Source organism: Dermacentor andersoni, chromosome 10 (assembly GCF_023375885.2).
Source record: "Dermacentor andersoni chromosome 10, qqDerAnde1_hic_scaffold, whole genome shotgun sequence".
Taxonomy (NCBI): domain Eukaryota; kingdom Metazoa; phylum Arthropoda; class Arachnida; order Ixodida; family Ixodidae; genus Dermacentor; species Dermacentor andersoni.
In genome coordinates this window covers 31,081,563-31,098,761 of record NC_092823.1, presented here as the reverse complement: position 1 = coordinate 31,098,761, position 17,199 = coordinate 31,081,563, and the positions used below count along the sequence as shown (strand labels likewise).

Below are 17,199 nucleotides of genomic sequence, written 5' to 3'. Positions count from 1 at the left end.
CGCGCACGCGTTATGTCCTTCAGTGGATCTTGAACGTGTGTAAAGACTGTGGCTGCTGTGGGACATGAGCGCCGACCCGTGGCACCGAGCGAGACTGGTTACGGCACTTGTTCCCAGTGACGCCTGCCGCTTATGTGCTATGTCCTCTTTTCGCTTTCTTCTTTCTTTCCTCCGTCTTTCTTTTCTTTTCATGACTGTGTTCTCCAATACTGACTGTACTTTCCTTCCCCCTTTTCTCCTTCCTTTTTATTTTGTCCATTTCATTCTATTTCGTTGGGGAAAGGGGGATCTTTTCACATTTCCTTTACGGCATGTCAATGCCACCTCGTCTCTGCCTCTTTCTTTCATAATCATTAAAAGGCCCGACGCGAGGGCCTCTGAGCTCGCTGAGACGCCTTAGGAGACAAACGCGTTACCTTTGCCCACACTTTTATTTTTCCAATTCGCTTTTCTTCACAAAAATATGCGCCTTGGGTATTACTTAAAAACCCCTATTCATTTATCTTCAATTGGCTTTAAACCTGGTATGCATTCCTGCAGGTACAGGTTCTCTCCACCATTTATTTTTGTTTTTGCTTTCGGGAATAAGCAGGGAAGCAGTCGGCCGGGGCGGTATACACCCGCCACATAACTCGATAGCGCCAGGGCCAGCTCAGCGCAATAACAAGGTGGAAAATTCAGTCCCAGATACTTTTCTTGTTTGAAGGGGCAGAGGTAAACGCGAGGACGCTTCCAAAAAGTATTTTTGTATGGCGTTTTATTAGAGTGCGTGACCGGACTAAGGAGTCAAAAGCGCTGCCACGTGCAGTTCACCGTATATGGCTCACTAGAGGCCAACAGAAATAAAGTCTACTGGGGCGGTACACCCGCCGCATGATAACACGATAGCGCCAGGGCAAGCTCCGCGCAATAACAAGGCGGAAAATTCAGTCCTGTATATTTTCTTGTTTGAAGGGGCAGAGGCAAACGCGAGGACGCGTTCCGAAAAGGATTTTTTGATGGCATTGTATTAAAGTGCGTGGGCGGACAAAGGTGTGAAGAGCGCTGCAGCGTCCCGTTCCGCGTATATGGCTCACTAGAGGCCAAGAGAAATAAAGTATACTGGGGCGGTACACCCGCCACATAACTCGATAGCGCCAGGGCAAGCTCAGCGCAATAACAAGGCGGAAAATTCAGTCCTAGATATTGTTCTTGTTTCAAGGGGCAGAGGTAAACGCGAGGACGCTTCCAAAAAGGATTTTTGTATGGCGTTTTATTAGATACGTGACCGGACTAAGGCGTCAAAAGCGCTGCCATGTCCAGTTCACCGTATATGGCTCAATAAAAGCCAACAGAAAAAGTTTACTGGGGCGGTGCACCCGCCACATGATAACACGATAGCGCCAGGGCAAGGTCAAGCCAACAAACACGGGGGAAACTTCAGTGCTGAATGTTTTTCTTCTTTGAAGTGGCTGAGGTAAACGCGCGGACGGGTTCCGAAAATGATTTTTGTATTGCGTTTTATTAAAGTGCGTGACCGGACTAAGGCATCAAAAGCGCTGCCACGTCCAGTTCACCGTATATGGCTCACTTGACTTGGCAGCGGCAAGGGCAGCCTGACGAGACCATCTAAATCTTGTCCGCTATCATTGCAGCATCAAGTGCGCGGCCGGTATTCATCGGTGTTGGAAGCAACCGTCGGCGAGGAAGGCAGGCAGCGTGACGACGACAGTACGCTGGTGACGTCACGGCCACCAGGGAAGCGCCTGCTACAAAAAGGGCCGTGCTTTCACCGAGGAATCACTTGGCAGCGGCAAGGGCAGCCTGACGAGACCATCTAAATCTTGTCCGCTATCATTGCAGCATCAAGTGCGCGGCCGGTATTCATCGGTGTTGGAAGCAACCGTCGGCGAGGAAGGCAGGCAGCGTGACGACGACAGTACGCTGGTGACGTCACGTCCACCAAGGAAGCGCCTGCTACAAAAAGGGCCGTGCTTTCACCGAGGAATCACTTGGCAGCGGCAAGGGCAGCCTGACGAGACCATCTAAATCTTGTCCGCTATCATTGCAGGTTAGAACGTTTTCCATACAGTGAAGTGCCATTTCTGTCCTTTCTGCCCAAACTGCTGCGAACGCCGTTGCTTGTGTGCGCTCTTTTGTTGCATTTGAGATGAGTGAATCTGCTGAACTTAGGAAGGAAATGCGCGAATTTCAAGCTAAACTTGAACGGGATCTAAGAAAAGACCTGAGGGAAGTCAAGGCAAGTCTCGAATTCTTCAATAAAGAATTCGAGGACAGAAAGAAAGAACGTGATGAGCTGGCAAAAGTAAACAAAGAGCTCCAAGTGGCTAATGAAAAGTTATTAGAAGAATGCCAAGCGCTCAGAACGCAAGTTTTACAGCTCGAGGATCGAGTGACTTTCTCGGAGCAGTATTCAAGGAATCGGAACCTTGAGATTAAAGGGATCCCTTTCTCTGAAGATGAAAACCTTCCTGATGCTCTTGATAAAATAGGGGAGGCTTTAAATGAGCCTATTGCGAAAAGCGACATTGAAATTTGTCATCGCGTCCCTGCAAAAAAACCCAACACTGTACCGAATATCGTTGTACAATTCAAAAGCCGTCCCAAGCGAGACGCTGTGCTCCAAAAAGCACGTAAAATGCGCCTATCAACTGAGGACCTGGGTTTTTCACCAAACTCGCCCCTGTTCATCAACGAACACCTTTGCCCAGCACTAAAACGAGTACTTGGCATGGCTATGGGGCTCTTGCATTGCCCAGGGGGCGCTGCGAAAAAGGTGATAAAAAGCGCCCTCTGTCCAAAAATGGGTCGTACCAAGCTCGGTCGTCTGCTTCGGAAAGCACGTTTACAATGTGGACCTGCCACTTTCGGTTGTGTTGTATCACGGCCTGCAGCAAATATCGGGCGCCGAATATTTTTTCAGGGGTGGCACGCTGCGTAAAGGCAAGAAATTATGCAGTGCCGAATACATGTACGCCGTTCAAGAATCAAGCGGCGAAGTTTTAGCGCGGTGTCAATCGCAAGTGAAGCGAGTCGCGTACGAAGTGGAACTTCAGGTAAGGTTTGCACGCTGCTAGATTCAGGCACACAAACGCGATGAAATGCTTGCTATAAATGAATCCACAGCAGCGATAAGCAGACATCATGTGTACGGAACTGCTCGAGTTCGTACATCGCGTCGCGATGTACGAACTGCTCGAGCGCACGATCGTACGCGCCGCGACGGCAGCGGTCTTTCGACATGCCGCGAAACGGCGGGCCTCCTGCAATCTTTGTTGACTGCATGCCGCTAAACAAGTAGTTAGGCGTGCGTTGTAGTAGTGGCCATCTGTCCCTTTTAGTAAATGGTAATAACTGATGCAATGCATATGAGCTCGCACGTACGTGCGAATCGCGCTGCAGCGCGAGCTCTTGCGCAGCTCGCTTGATGCAGCTTTTAATGACAGCGCTCGAACATCGATCTGCTGTAATGAATACTACCTTGCTGCGCTGCCTCAACATGCTGGCTTGAGGTCAAGTATGAGCACATTTAACTCTCTAACTTGTGCTGCTCGTAGTGGAGTAGTGAATTGTCACCGAATCAACCCGACCATTTGTGGTCATTTGCACACACCTGGTCACTTCACCACTTCGCACCGGTCGAATTGTTAACTAATCGCTGTGGCCGGGTCTCGAATCGTGAATTACCAGCCATGCCTGCTGCTATGTCGGTCTGCTGTCGGGACTGTAGGTGCAAAAGACCGAAATTTAGAACGCAGATAATCAAGCAAGCTTCAAGACAGTCGAAGCAGTCAACACGGCGCGAAGTTTCGCTTACTCAGCGCGACGAACTGCAACTATGCAGCGCGCCCGTCGCTCCGCTTCGTGAGCCCTTGAAGGAAAACGGTAGAATCTGATGTTGGGATTCAGGCCTTCTTGTTCATGGCAGCCCACGACGCAGAAGTAATGACGGTGACGCCTTTTCGAGGCTGGGCTAGGTCTCTCCGGATAGGCGTCACCGATTTCTTCTGCTCCCAGCATTACGGCACACGGAGAGTCCGTTTTCGTTAAACTATAGGCTGCGGCGAGCTCGCAGCGTGGTCGGCATGGTCTGTGAGAAGTGACGAGCCTTTTCGCACTCGCAACAGGGCAGAAAAAAGTGCGAATCGACGCAAAACTCGGCCTAGAAACGTGCTTCGCCACAGCCAGGGCTTAATACGACCCAAGCTGGTACGACCCAAATGTCGTTTCCCGCGCCGCCACCAGGCGCCGCTACTACACCTCAAACTCCAGCGCAAGACGCCCATTGAACAGAAGAAAGCAAAAGGGTGGAAATTTGTCTGGACAAGCAATGGTAGGGTTCTTGCACGGAAGGATGAATCGTCATCGATTCTGTACCTTCGCAATGCTCAAGACGTGGAAAAAATGGTTTAAGTGTCTTCACTTTTTTATATTTTGCATCTCGCCTGTAAAATGGCTCAGTCTCTGCACGACATAAACACCACATTCAATACATCGAGGAAAATCGGCTTGAGCTCTTTTCATCTGAATATTAGATCAGCGAGGCATAAAGAAGACGAGCTTTCTATTCTTCTAAATGAATTTGTTTTTGACTTCGATGTAATAATGTTGACTGAAACGTGGTATTCATCGGATACAGAGGTTTACAGGCGTGATGGATATAATAGTTTCTTCCTAAACAGACCTAATAAACAAGGTGGTGGAATTGAAATCCTCATCAAAAATAATCTAGAATGTGAAATAATTCCTGAACTGTCTCTATTGACTGAAGATTTTGAATGCCTATGCTTGAAATCGAGAAAATACATCTACTGTGTGATTTACCGACCGCCAAACGGTCAATTCAATCAATTCATTTCCCACATTGAATTGCTATTCAACTACGTGAATGTAAATAAATTGGAATTACTACTTGCGGGTGATTTCAACATTGATGTGCTAAAATCTTGCCCTGCGCAAGAGACCTTTCTTTTGGCAGTAGAAGCAAATGGTCATGCTATCACTACTAAAACTGCAACACGTGTTACAATGTACACAGAGACTTTGATAGACCTTTTTATCACCAACATTGATGTGAAAAATGTAATATCAGGAGTTGTATGTAATGGCATAAGCGACCACTTTCCGATATGCCTTTTTGTTGAATGTGAAGATAAAAGAACGCATGCGCAAACTTCGATGACAGTAAATATCCAGAACATCACCCCTGTAACTTTGGAATCTTTCTACTCGAGTCTTGTGAATGAAAACTGGGATGGTGTATTCCATTGTGACACTGCAGATGAGGCATATGAAACATTCATATCCATTTTTAAGCGCATTTACTGTGAACAATTTAGAGAAATTATTTTAAAGCCACATCATAACAACCGAAAGCCCTGGATCAGCCGTGAGTGTTTAAAACGAATAAAAAAGAAGGGTAGATTATATAAAAAGTTTGTCAAAACGAAGTCACTTTTAGATTTGAAAACATTTAAGCAATATAGAAATAAGCTGAATTCCTTCATGAGAAATGAAAAGCGGCGCTTCCTGCAGCATCAGTTCCAACAGGAATTCTGTAAGGATAGTGCAGACGTGTGGAAAAAACTAAACAAGTTGCTAAACAGAACCCCATCGTCGCCAGTTATCAAAGATCTCGTTTTTCAGGGCCGCCGCATACATGGCACAGAGCTTGCCGAAGAATTTAACAAATTTTTTAAAGATGTTGTCAGCAGTTCTCAAAACCCTCAATCTCTGAGCAGCATTATTCCTAGGAATAACCGCAGCATTTATTTTGATCCTACAGATGAACGCGAGGTATGTAATATCTTCAACTCGTTGAAAAATAGCAAATCACGCGATATTGATGGCATACAAATTATTCCAGTCAAATATGTGCTGAATGTTATTGCCCCCCTACTGACTTATATATATAAAATCTGGCGTTATCAACAGGTTGCTTCCCCAAATTAATGCAAATCTCCAATGTAATTGTACTTTTCAAGAGTGGCGATAAAAACGATATGTCCAACTATCGACCTATTTCTATTCTACCGATTTTTTCTAAGGGCCTAGAAAGAGTAATTCATAAAAGACTCATGAACTTTTGCAACAAGCTTAACCTCATTAATCCGTCACAACATGGTTTCCGCCCAAACAGGTCCACTGAAACAGCCTTACTAATGCAAAAAGAGATAATCCTCGAGGCACTTGAAAACAGGGAGATATGCATAGGTGTTTTTGTGGATTTCTCGAAGGCTTTTGATCGCCTAAACCATCAAATACTACTCACTAAGCTAGAAAGATATGGAATCCGTGGCACTGCAGCTTGTCTACTAAAGTCCTACCTACAGCATCGCTATCAATGTGTAACAATAGATCAGCATGTTTCAACCCTTCAACCAATAACCACTGGAGTTCCACAAGGAAGTATCTTAGGACCGCTACTGTTTATTATATACATTAACGACATAACAGATATCAGCATCCTTCCAAAATATCTTCTGTATGCAGACGATACGAGTCTCTTGTTTAGGGGTAATAACATTCCATTGCTCATTTCAAGCATAAACAGCGTATTAGAAAAGTTGAAATCATGGAGCGCAGCAAATTACCTGATAATAAATAGTAAGAAAACAAAAGCGGTACTTTTTCATTACCGGCAGAGCATCGTTACATCAGACATTAGGCTGAAAATAGACAATTCTATTATAGAGGTAGTAGACACAGTAAAAACACTAGGAATTTTCTTTAACAAGAACATGAGCTGGGACCCTCATATTAGCTTCACTTTAACCAATTTATCAAAATGCGTCGGAATGCTCGCGAAATTTCGCTCCTATCTACCTGTATCGATTAAATTAATAATATACAACACATTATTCATGTCATATGTTAACTACTGTTAACTACTACTACTCAAACTAACCTGCACAAAATACACATGCTGCAAAAGAAAGCAGTACGTTACATAGCAAATGTTGACTACCTCGCACACACCGAAGAATTGTTTAAGCGATTCAAAATCATACCCGTTCATAAGCTATACGAATTTTTCTTAGCCGTAAGATATAAAAAATCAATTTTTCACAATGACAACTTCTTGATAGCATTGTCATCCCTCGAAGCAAACTCAACGCCATACTCGTTTCGAAAACACGAACGTTGGATCATTCCCTTTTGCCGTACAGAACATCGTCGACAGATGATGCGTCATGCAGTTCCAAGGTTACTAAATAAATTCATATTTGAACGTTTTTCTCTTGAAACATCTAGCGCACAAACTCTAAGAAATCATTTTTTGTAAGCCGCTGTATTCCCTTTGCATTAAAATCTGACACGAATGACATTTGCATCTCTGTTAACACCTATGCATTGTGTATTAATGACCATGTACGACGAGTTCATATCGTTTGTTCTGAATTTCACTAATAACAATTTTTCTGAATTGTTCCGCTATATTCCCTTTGCGTTAAAGTGTGATAGGAAGGACATTTTCATCTCTGTGAGCACCTATGCATTGTGTATTAATGACCATGTACCGAGAGTTTATATCGACTGTTCTGAATTTCTTGTATTATATTCTGTTATGTAGTGTGTGTGGATTTTGTACTTTTTTTTCAAACTTGACCTTGCTGTACGCGATGTAGGGGGGCTCGGGCTTCCTCAAGCGAAAATCGTTCGCTTTTTGCCTGAGCCTACCCACATCATAATGATGTAAATAAAACTGACTTGACTTGACTTGACTAGAGGCCAACAGAAATAAAGTTTACTGGGGCGGTACACCCGCGACATGTGCACCCGCGACAATACGCACTCGACGCCACGCTCAGGCGGTACCGCAGCACGGCGAGTATTTTGTCACGTGGTGTCAAAACCACGACCGCAGCCCCGGCCGATCTAGTGGTGAAGGACCCGTCCGTGAAAACGTGCGTTCCCGGGCGAGTGGAAGCCCCGGGCGCCTCGCTCTCGTGTAGGCGCACGAAGTGGAAGCCCCGCGCCTCCGACGGGTGGTCTCGCCAGCACTCGTGCGGATATACAACACATCTGCTGGTGTATAAGTATGGCCGCCGTAAGTGACCGTGCGCCGCCTTTGAAACAGGTCAAATTCCGCGTTGAGGCGGTCAAGTTCTAAATCAAGTGGCGGCTGGTCGAGAAGCACCTGTAGCGCCTCCGTGCGCGTGGTGCGATAGGCGCCTGTAAGCGTCAGTAGCAGCGTCCGCTGCACCGTATTGAGCCGCGCCCGGAGCCTGCAGTCGGGTTTCGCGCTCCACCACACGGGTGAAGCGTATGCCACGGCCGGCAGTAGAACCTGACAAAAATGAACGCTATTTAAATATGAAAATAAGAAAAACCCCAGCGTAAATTTTTCTCAAAATTTCGTAAACAACTATTCACAGGCACGTGAAAAAGAATATTAAAAAACATGTTGCATTATTTTGTTTGTAATCACAATACAGGTGGTAGAAATGAGAGCTTTGCCAGAATGCAGCAAGGTGCTGAGGAAAAGGGGACATCGGGGTAAAAAAAGCGTGCATAAGGCTCTGACTTGCCCAAACTTTGCCCTAATTGCGACGTAAGGACAGTTTTGGTAAACTATAATTGTTTCAACCACGCCGTTCTAAAATGTCTGAATTTCCGACATAAATTCGTGGAGTCATGCCTCTCCTCGGCCATCATTGGCGCCCATATTTAGTTCTCTTCCAGATGCGGCTGCTGTAAAAATCATCTCTTTTGATCGATTTCGTAGAGGGTAGAAGAATGGGAAGTGAATCCACGGGCGGCGATGAATTCTTACGGGAAAAAGACGAACTGGGAGGTAGAAAGAAGTGCCACTTGAAACTTTGCCTCACGTTCATCAGCAGCAGTTGGATTCGCGACGAAGGAACTTTCGCCCGGTGCTAAAGCAAATTCAACTCGGTGGCACTGAAGGTCGAAATCTTACTTCGTATATTGCAAGCGCCATTTGGACCCCTCAGGTACCAAATGCGGCATGTGCACCGAATGGTTCGCCAAATTTATAGAAACCTATGACATGTGCTCTTCGTACCAAAAGCGAATGCGCTTGTTGACTCTACTGCGTAGCCAGCTGGAGCGCCGAAAGGTTCAAGCTCTCATTCCAAATTTGTCAGCCTACATGACATACAAATCCCGATGTTGGCGCGAGAAACGTGGAATGTGGTCAGCACCAGACGCACCTGAGAGAACACGGTTGAAGCCAACAGACGTTTAGACCACTGTGGAATATTATACCAAAGACGAGCATGGATGTGCTCGGCAGAGTCCCAACAAAAAAGGACGTAGTATCTGTTTCGATTGATGTAAACAAACAGTATGCTGCCAAGAGATTCATGACCCGCGCGGTACGGGAGACATATGGTCTCTTTAAGGAAGCCAATCCGGATACATCTATTGGGCTCTCAAAGCTTTATTCTCTCCGGCCGAAATGGGTTCTTCTTGCTCCACAACAAGAAGTGTACCTTTGCATGTATTGCGCCAACGCCACACAGTGTGTTTCTGCGCTAGAAGAGCTCATTGAAGGGGCCTACACAATTACCCACCTCAAAGAACTATGTCTTTACACCTCGCCCACGACCGATTCTTTCCTGGGCGATTGTGATTATTGTGCATATAAGGATGCTTTTACTACTACAACTTTGGGAATCCCTGAAGAGACAGAGGTAAACAATGCGGTGTGGGAAAATGGCGACCTCGTCAAAAAGACAGCACAGGCTACTACCTTTCTCCAGGAGCTTGGTGCATGGCTTGTCAAGTGGATCACCATGATTATATTAGGGCATTCAAGCATCAGCAATACACGACGCCAAACGGAATCAACAGCACGGATCCCGTGTCTTTGACTTTGCAGAGAATTGGACAGCTGTTGTACCGAACGACGTACAATCATACCATTGGTACAAAAAAACAGGTCTCGCTATTTACGTGTGTCGTCACGAGTAGCGGATCGACTCAATGTTTTGCGGTTCTCAGTGATGACGTATGTCATGATGCTGCGCACGCCTGCTTTGCGCTGGAAAAAATCTATGAGTGCATGAAGGAAGAACTTCAGCTTTGCAAACATGCTACATACGTGTCTGACGGCGCCAGTAGCCATTTCAAAAACAAGTATCAGCTTTAGCAGCTGTCACAGAAGGAGCACGCTTCAACAAAGTGGCTTTTTTCGGCCACAGCACATGGAAAAAACGCTTGCGATGGTGTTGGTGGCTTAGTAAAGCACCAAGCCTCGCTGTACAATCTCGGAGCAGACAGCACTACAGTCATTACCCTTATGAAAATATGAGATGAGTTTCACATGAAAGTCTGGCGAGTTTTGACATCACAGCCATTAGACTTTCTGATGAGTTTCTTTGGAATTTTCTGATGTATTCCTAATGTCATTCTAAAACATATTGGCCACCGTGTTTCTGTAGAACTCTTGACGAGTGTTTTTCTTGTGAGCATGAAATGTCTTCCTAATGTGCGCTCCAAAGCAGTTTTCTTGCGACTTTCTCACGTCTTCCTAACGAATCTCTAATGAGCTTATACATTAGACTGCTGGTGCTCATATTACTGCTATAACAAAATTGGCCACCACGTGTGGCAACATTTCCTCATGTGTCCCAATGGCAGTCCGACCTTATTTAAAGCTGTTACCTGTGCGTGACTGTCTTTGGTGCTACATATATGCAGCCTACCTACATATATGCATATATGCAGGTAACGCCGGAAGAAGTAAAGAAAGCCTTGGGAGAAATGCAAAGGGGGAAGGCAGCTGGGGAGGATCAGGTAACAGCAGATTTGTTGAAGGATGGTGGGCAGATTGTTCTAGAGAAGCTGGCCACCCTGTATACGCAATGCCTCATGACGTCGAGCGTACCGGAATCTTGGAAGAACGCTAACATAATCCTAATCCATAAGAAAGGGGACGCCAAAGACTTGAAAAATTATAGACCGATCAGCTTACTGTCCGTTGCCTACAAAATATTTACTAAGGTAATCGCAAATAGAATCAGGAACACCTTAGACTTCTGTCAAGCAAAGGACCAGGCAGGATTCCGTAAAGGCTACTCAACAATAGATCATATTCACACTATCAATCAGGTGATAGAGAAATGTGCGGAATATAACCAACCCTTATATATAGCTTTCATTGATTATGAGAAAGCGTTTGATTCTGTCGAAACCTCAGCAGTCATGGAGGCATTAAGGAATCAGGGTGTAGACGAGCCGTATGTAAAAATACTGAAAAATATCTATAGCGGCTCCACAGCCACCGTAGTCCTCCATAAAGAAAGCAACAAAATCCCAATAAAGAAAGGCGTCAGGCAGGGAGATACGATCTCTCCAATGCTATTCACAGCGTGTTTACAGGAGGTATTCAGAGACCTGGATTGGGAAGAATTGGGGATAAAAATTAATGGAGAATACCTTAGTAACTTGCGATTCGCTGATGATATTGCCTTGCTTAGTAACTCAGGGGACCAATTGCAATGCATGCTCACTGACCTGGAGAGGCAAAGCAGAAGAGTGGGTCTAAAAATTAATCTGCAGAAAACTAAAGTAATGTTTAACAGTCTCGGAAGAGAACAGCAATTTACAATAGGCAGCGAGGCACTGGAAGTCGTAAGGGAATACATCTACTTAGGGCAGGTAGTGACGGCGGATCCGGATCATGAGACGGAAATAATCAGAAGAATAAGAATGGGCTGGGGTGCGTTTGGCAGGCATTCTCAGATCATGAACAGCAGGTTGCCATTATCCCTCAAGAGAAAAGTGTATAATAGCTGTGTCTTACCAGTACTCACCTACGGGGCAGAAACCTGGAGGCTTACGAAAAGGGTTCTACTCAAATTGAGGACGACGCAACGAGCTATGGAAAGAAGAATGATAGGTGTAACGTTAAGGGATAAGAAAAGAGCAGATTGGTTGAGGGAACAAACGCGAGTTAATGACATCTTAGTTGAAATCAAGAAAAAGAAATGGGCATGGGCAGGACATGTAATGAGGAGGGAAGATAACCGATGGTCATTAAGGGTTACGGACTGGATCCCAAGGGAAGGGAAGCGTAGCAGGGGGCGGCAGAAAGTTAGGTGGGCGGATGAGATTAAGAAGTTTGCAGGGACGGCATGGCCGCAATTAGTACATGACCGGGGTTGTTGGAGAAGTATGGGAGAGGCCTTTGCCATGCAGTGGCCGTAACCAGGCTGATGATGATGATGATGATATGCAGCCTGTATGCATGTATGTATGTCTAGCGAAGATGCAGCACTTTTGACATCTACATGGGCCCTACATATGCTGCATGTAAGACATTACTCAACGAAAGAAATTTAACAAATACATTTATTGGGCATATCAATGCTTCCTTAAATGCAGAAGGAGGTTAAATGAAAGGAAAACACACTATCAGTCTGGTTACAGATGTGATATCTTCCTTTCATTTAATCTCGCTACTTATCATTGAGGAGAGGCTGTTCTTGAGGTGGAGTGTCGTCATCTTGAAGTAAGTGCACGTGTACCCTGCATGGTAGAAAGGACAGAAAATTAACAAAACTTGGCAATCAACCACAGAAATACACGCTGTATCACTTGCTGCAGAACGATCTGGAGATGTTATAGCTAGTTCTGCGAAAAATTTATGTGGTGTCGGTTCACACAAAGTTGAGGAACCACTGCGTGGCCTTTGGGTGCAGCAGTAACTACAGTAAGCAGGAATTGCTCTTGGCTGTACAAATGTGCAACATGGATCAGCTGTGGCATGTGTACATGTCGTGAACAACTTCGGCTATATCGGTTTCCACTTGACAAAGGACAGCAGTGTCTGTGGATTACCAGCGTGAATGACAAAATCTCACTAATTACTTGGCATGGAAATGAGCGTAGGAGTGTTTGTGTACGGGCAACCCAATGCATCCCAGAGACATCCAAGTGCCAGTCGTTACAGAATATTTGCATCAGCTACGGTCACAGTTCTCACATATTCCAGGCCTACTATGTCATGCATGTGTTGGCCTCCTGAATGACGGCATATATCCCATTGAAGAAATACACCACACCATGTCTGGGTTTTTTTATCATTTACACCCGAGCACTGCTTTCAGAGGGAGGGCACAAGTTGTAAAACAAATGCGTAGAAGCATGATAAACAAGCTTGCATAAAAATAATTTAATAATTAAGCATGGTGGTTGCTATCCCACGTCATTAGAGAGTATTCCTCTTTGTCATGCAATCATGAGCGTTGACTGACACACGTCCCATTTTTGGATGTGCTATTCCTCACTGATTTTGTTGTATCAATCGGTTGCCATAGGCGAACGAAACAGATAAACAATCTAAATCCAGTGCACAGCTTGTCATGTCAATGCATGGTCAAATGGGACGAGCACACTGGTTCTTTGAGTGAATTATGGTGCTCTCCTAGGCGCATGCTGAGGCACTGGCTAGTCAGCGTGCCCGATGTACATTGGACCAAATATGCATGTGATCAAAAGAATAGCCTACATTAACTCTGAAAGATACGAGACAAATTTTGGGTATCTTTAACTAAGCAAGCCTCCAATGCCTAGGTGCCTTTGTCAATTCACTTGTGGACTGCAATGCACATATATTTCCAGCAAAAATAAATTAGGCAGCATATGCACAACAGTCATGTTGTATGGTCTCCCTTCCCTCGCTGCGCAAATTTTGTCCTGAAAAGTTACATGAACTGATTGAATTGAAAATTGAATCGAGAAAGGCAAGGAGGCAAGCGAGGCTTGCTTGGTTAAAGGTAGCACCAAATTTGTCCAGTGCGTGTCAGAGACACTGTACTGCATTCCTTTCACAGGTGGTCAAATGTACATAGCGCAGACTGGCTGGTGCCTAAATATGTACCTATGAGATCAACATATTTTGCTCAAAAGACCAGTATGCTCGTCCTACTTGGCCACATACATCCGCAATGGGGCTTCAGGCCGGATTAGGATTGTTTATCTGTTTTCACCCATGGCTGAAAATTGGCAAGAGAAATCAGTCAGGCACACCACATAAATAACAATAAGTGTGAGCCAGCCCCCATTATCAATGCATGAAGAAGGGCATACTTTGTAGATTACAAAGGATAGAAATTAGTCTGTGCCTATTTACTTACTTCTTTTTATGCAAACCATTTATCATGATTTTATGGCTTTGTATTATAACTTCTGCCATCCCTCTCAAATTAACTGGTGCACAACACAAGTGCACATCCAGTGCTATTTTTGTTAGTCCTTCCAACAACTTAAACAGTCAGTTGTTAGCCAAGGTCATGTTGCATAGTCTCCCTTCCCTCGCTGCGTAAGTTTTGTCCTGAAAAGTTACATGAACTGATTGGCAAATTCAAATGGACACTACAAGTTTCACCGAGTGGACACAGCTGGTTCTCAGAAATGCACAAAAACAGTGATGGGTATCTGTTGGCATCCTGGAGTGTGTGCAAACTAGCTGTGGCATTGCTGCAGTAGACACAACTGCTACAATGCCTACCAGCATGAATAGGGGCAGCTTGCAAAGAAAAGAATACGACGAAAGTGAGAGAAAAAATAGAAAGCTTACCAGAAAACACCTCACTACTTAAGTAACTGCAGCACAATGAATACTGGCCTTCCTATTTCATTTCAAGAAATTCGAGTTCATCAAATGTGTATTTGCAGTGACAGTTATTCTGAGAACAAGACAGACATAATTGTAAACATCAATGTTAAACAATGGTATGCACACTGTGTGCTTAGACCTATGACATATATGGCACACTGCACTTCGAATTCTTACATGGACAAAAACAGCACATGTGTGTATCATAAGCAGAAAGGAAAACAGGGAAATATATGCTACAGCATAAGAAACAGTTCCAAACAAATAAAACCAAAATAAAGAAGAAACATACTGTCTAATAGGCAAAAATAAAATGGACTTGCAGCCAAGCAATTGATGCGAGAAAAATACTAAACGTCAGGACATGCGAGGTGTAGTTTTAACAGAACAAGATAACGTGTGCATAATGTCTACAAACACAAATAAGCAGCAAGTGGAATAAAGTTGCACAAATATTTAGCCTATTTAGCAAGATGCATCAAGTAATATGTCGATATACTTATCCACTAATGATACCGAGATGCTACTTTTGTGAACACGTACACTTAAATCATACCTGACATGTCCATCCAGATTACACGCCGTGCTGCTGCAGCCATTGCCACGGGTTATGTGGACACTGTTGTGGGTCACGGCTTCACCACTACAAAGAGAATTCTGTGTTAACTTACAGCTGTGGCACAATAAGACTATCACATCGTGAACACATGCAAGGAGCATGTAAAAACAGTCACGAAAACAATGCCTGCACTGGTGCAGGGTGGCAACAGAGCACAAAGTCGAAGTCACTGATGAATGTCACGATAACAGGGACCCCTTCAACAAGGCAAAATTTCACACGCAGCAGCAGCAGCGCATTACATGAATGTTTGTATACATAACAATTCTAGAGTTTCTTTCATGACTTTAAGTAACTATCCCTTGTAATGTTTACTTACGTCAAAGTTATGGCAACACCCCTTCAAAACAAACCTGTACCAGTAGCACGCTGTGATTGCTTACATTTTTTTTTCCTAATACTGCTCGTAAATCGAAAACCTTGTAAGCAGAGATTATCTACAACGTCGAATCATTTATAAGCGAGGAAACGTCGTAGCAGTAAGAATCGGTCAAGAGGTAGATGAGTCGTTATCATGCGACTTCAGCAGAAAAGCGGGAGCTCACGCACAAGCGCGCATGATGAACACGATTATTTCCGAACGTAATCTTTCTCATCAGAAGAAAACGCTTATCAAGATTTTCAATTCTGCATTATGGCAATAAATTCGCGCAACTAAACTCTGACACCCAGCAAGCATCGGCATAGGTTTCACTGTTGTTGTGGGAGTTCTCTTTCCTACGTTTGCAAGGCACCCTATGCCCACACGAGAAGCACGCACAACACGTGTGTAGTTAGCAAGCACGGTTACTCACCTTTTGAATGGCACGACGCGGTCGAAAAGCGCCCTCCAAGTTGCCGGTGCTTCGATGTTACTTCCAGCAAACATGCCGGTGCATAGTGGACGAGCAGTGGCACGCTAACAACACGCATTAATTCTTCGCGACGTCCACTCAACTTTTCACGACAACCAGAGACAAAGGGAACGCACTCCACGGCATGAACATCGTTGGTACACATTTGGCTGGCGCGCCACGCACACGGCGAGTTTGCAGCGAGACACAAGCTGTCTGTGGCACTTATGCGCACGCGAACTAAGTCACATTTCGTTACAGCAAACACAAAAACACACGATCAAACAAGCACATCATTGCAGCTCGCACACCCGACCGACTCGTAAACAGAGCGACAGGCTGATTGGATTGGATTGGAAACGGGGCGGTGGGTGGCGCCACCAACAGGTCGGTTGGAGCCAGCCAATGTCTCGGCTAGCGTCATCTGAGGATTTGTGCGGCTGCCTAATTGCGCATAGCTGTTGCAAGACAAACAGAACCACAAATAAGTCTATATTGTAAGCTATAGCTTGGCATAGAAAGAAATTCTATAACGCATTTTCAATTTGAATCGCTTCTGCTATCTGCAGCCAGCAAAAGCATGGCCTTCGAGATCTGAAAATGTTAACACTATAGAAAACCGTTGCGGTGACGTTTTTCGAACGATTTTCACTTCGGTTACCTCTCAGGAAACCCGTGAATTACGCATTTCGCTGCTCCCCGTGCTACCTGCGCCGTCACTTCAATTTAAATAACTTCCTGCTGTCGTTAACATCAACTATATAGCCTCAGACATCGTTGACGCGATCTCCGAGAGACACATGTGCAGTGTGCGATGTTTTAGTGCCCGTTGCAACAGTGTCAGTCGGAAAGCATCAAATCTGCTCGTGTGGCGCAGCTTACACCCCTGTCGTCCGTATCTTGCTTTCGTGTTAGTGCGTTTAATGTGCGCGGGTTGCACTCCTGTCCCTCGTGCCTTCTGTGTTGATCGTGCTACCCACGAAGATTCCTCGAAAAACCCACATGTCTCGGCAGCGTGCATTTGTCCTATGTGGTATATGCCAGAAATGTGCGCTGGCGTACGATGTGCTTGCAACCAAGTACTACAGTGCGTTCCAGCAAATAGACGCTGCCGCTTACGCGCAGTTTTTTTTTTTTTTTCCCCGTCGTGGTTGCTC

At 45.0% G+C, this 17,199-nt stretch overlaps 1 long non-coding RNA gene across 1 annotated transcript; it reads right to left on the bottom strand.

Moving 5' to 3' along the window:
- Window positions 1-12,303: 12,303 nt before the first annotated feature.
- Window positions 12,304-16,370, bottom strand: LOC140213717 (uncharacterized). Its single transcript, XR_011890611.1, has 3 exons — window positions 16,004-16,370; window positions 15,147-15,233; window positions 12,304-12,498 (listed from the first exon to the last, which is right to left on the bottom strand). It is a non-coding gene; the product is annotated as an uncharacterized lncRNA (long non-coding RNA).
- Between the last annotated feature and the right edge of the window lie 829 nt (window positions 16,371-17,199).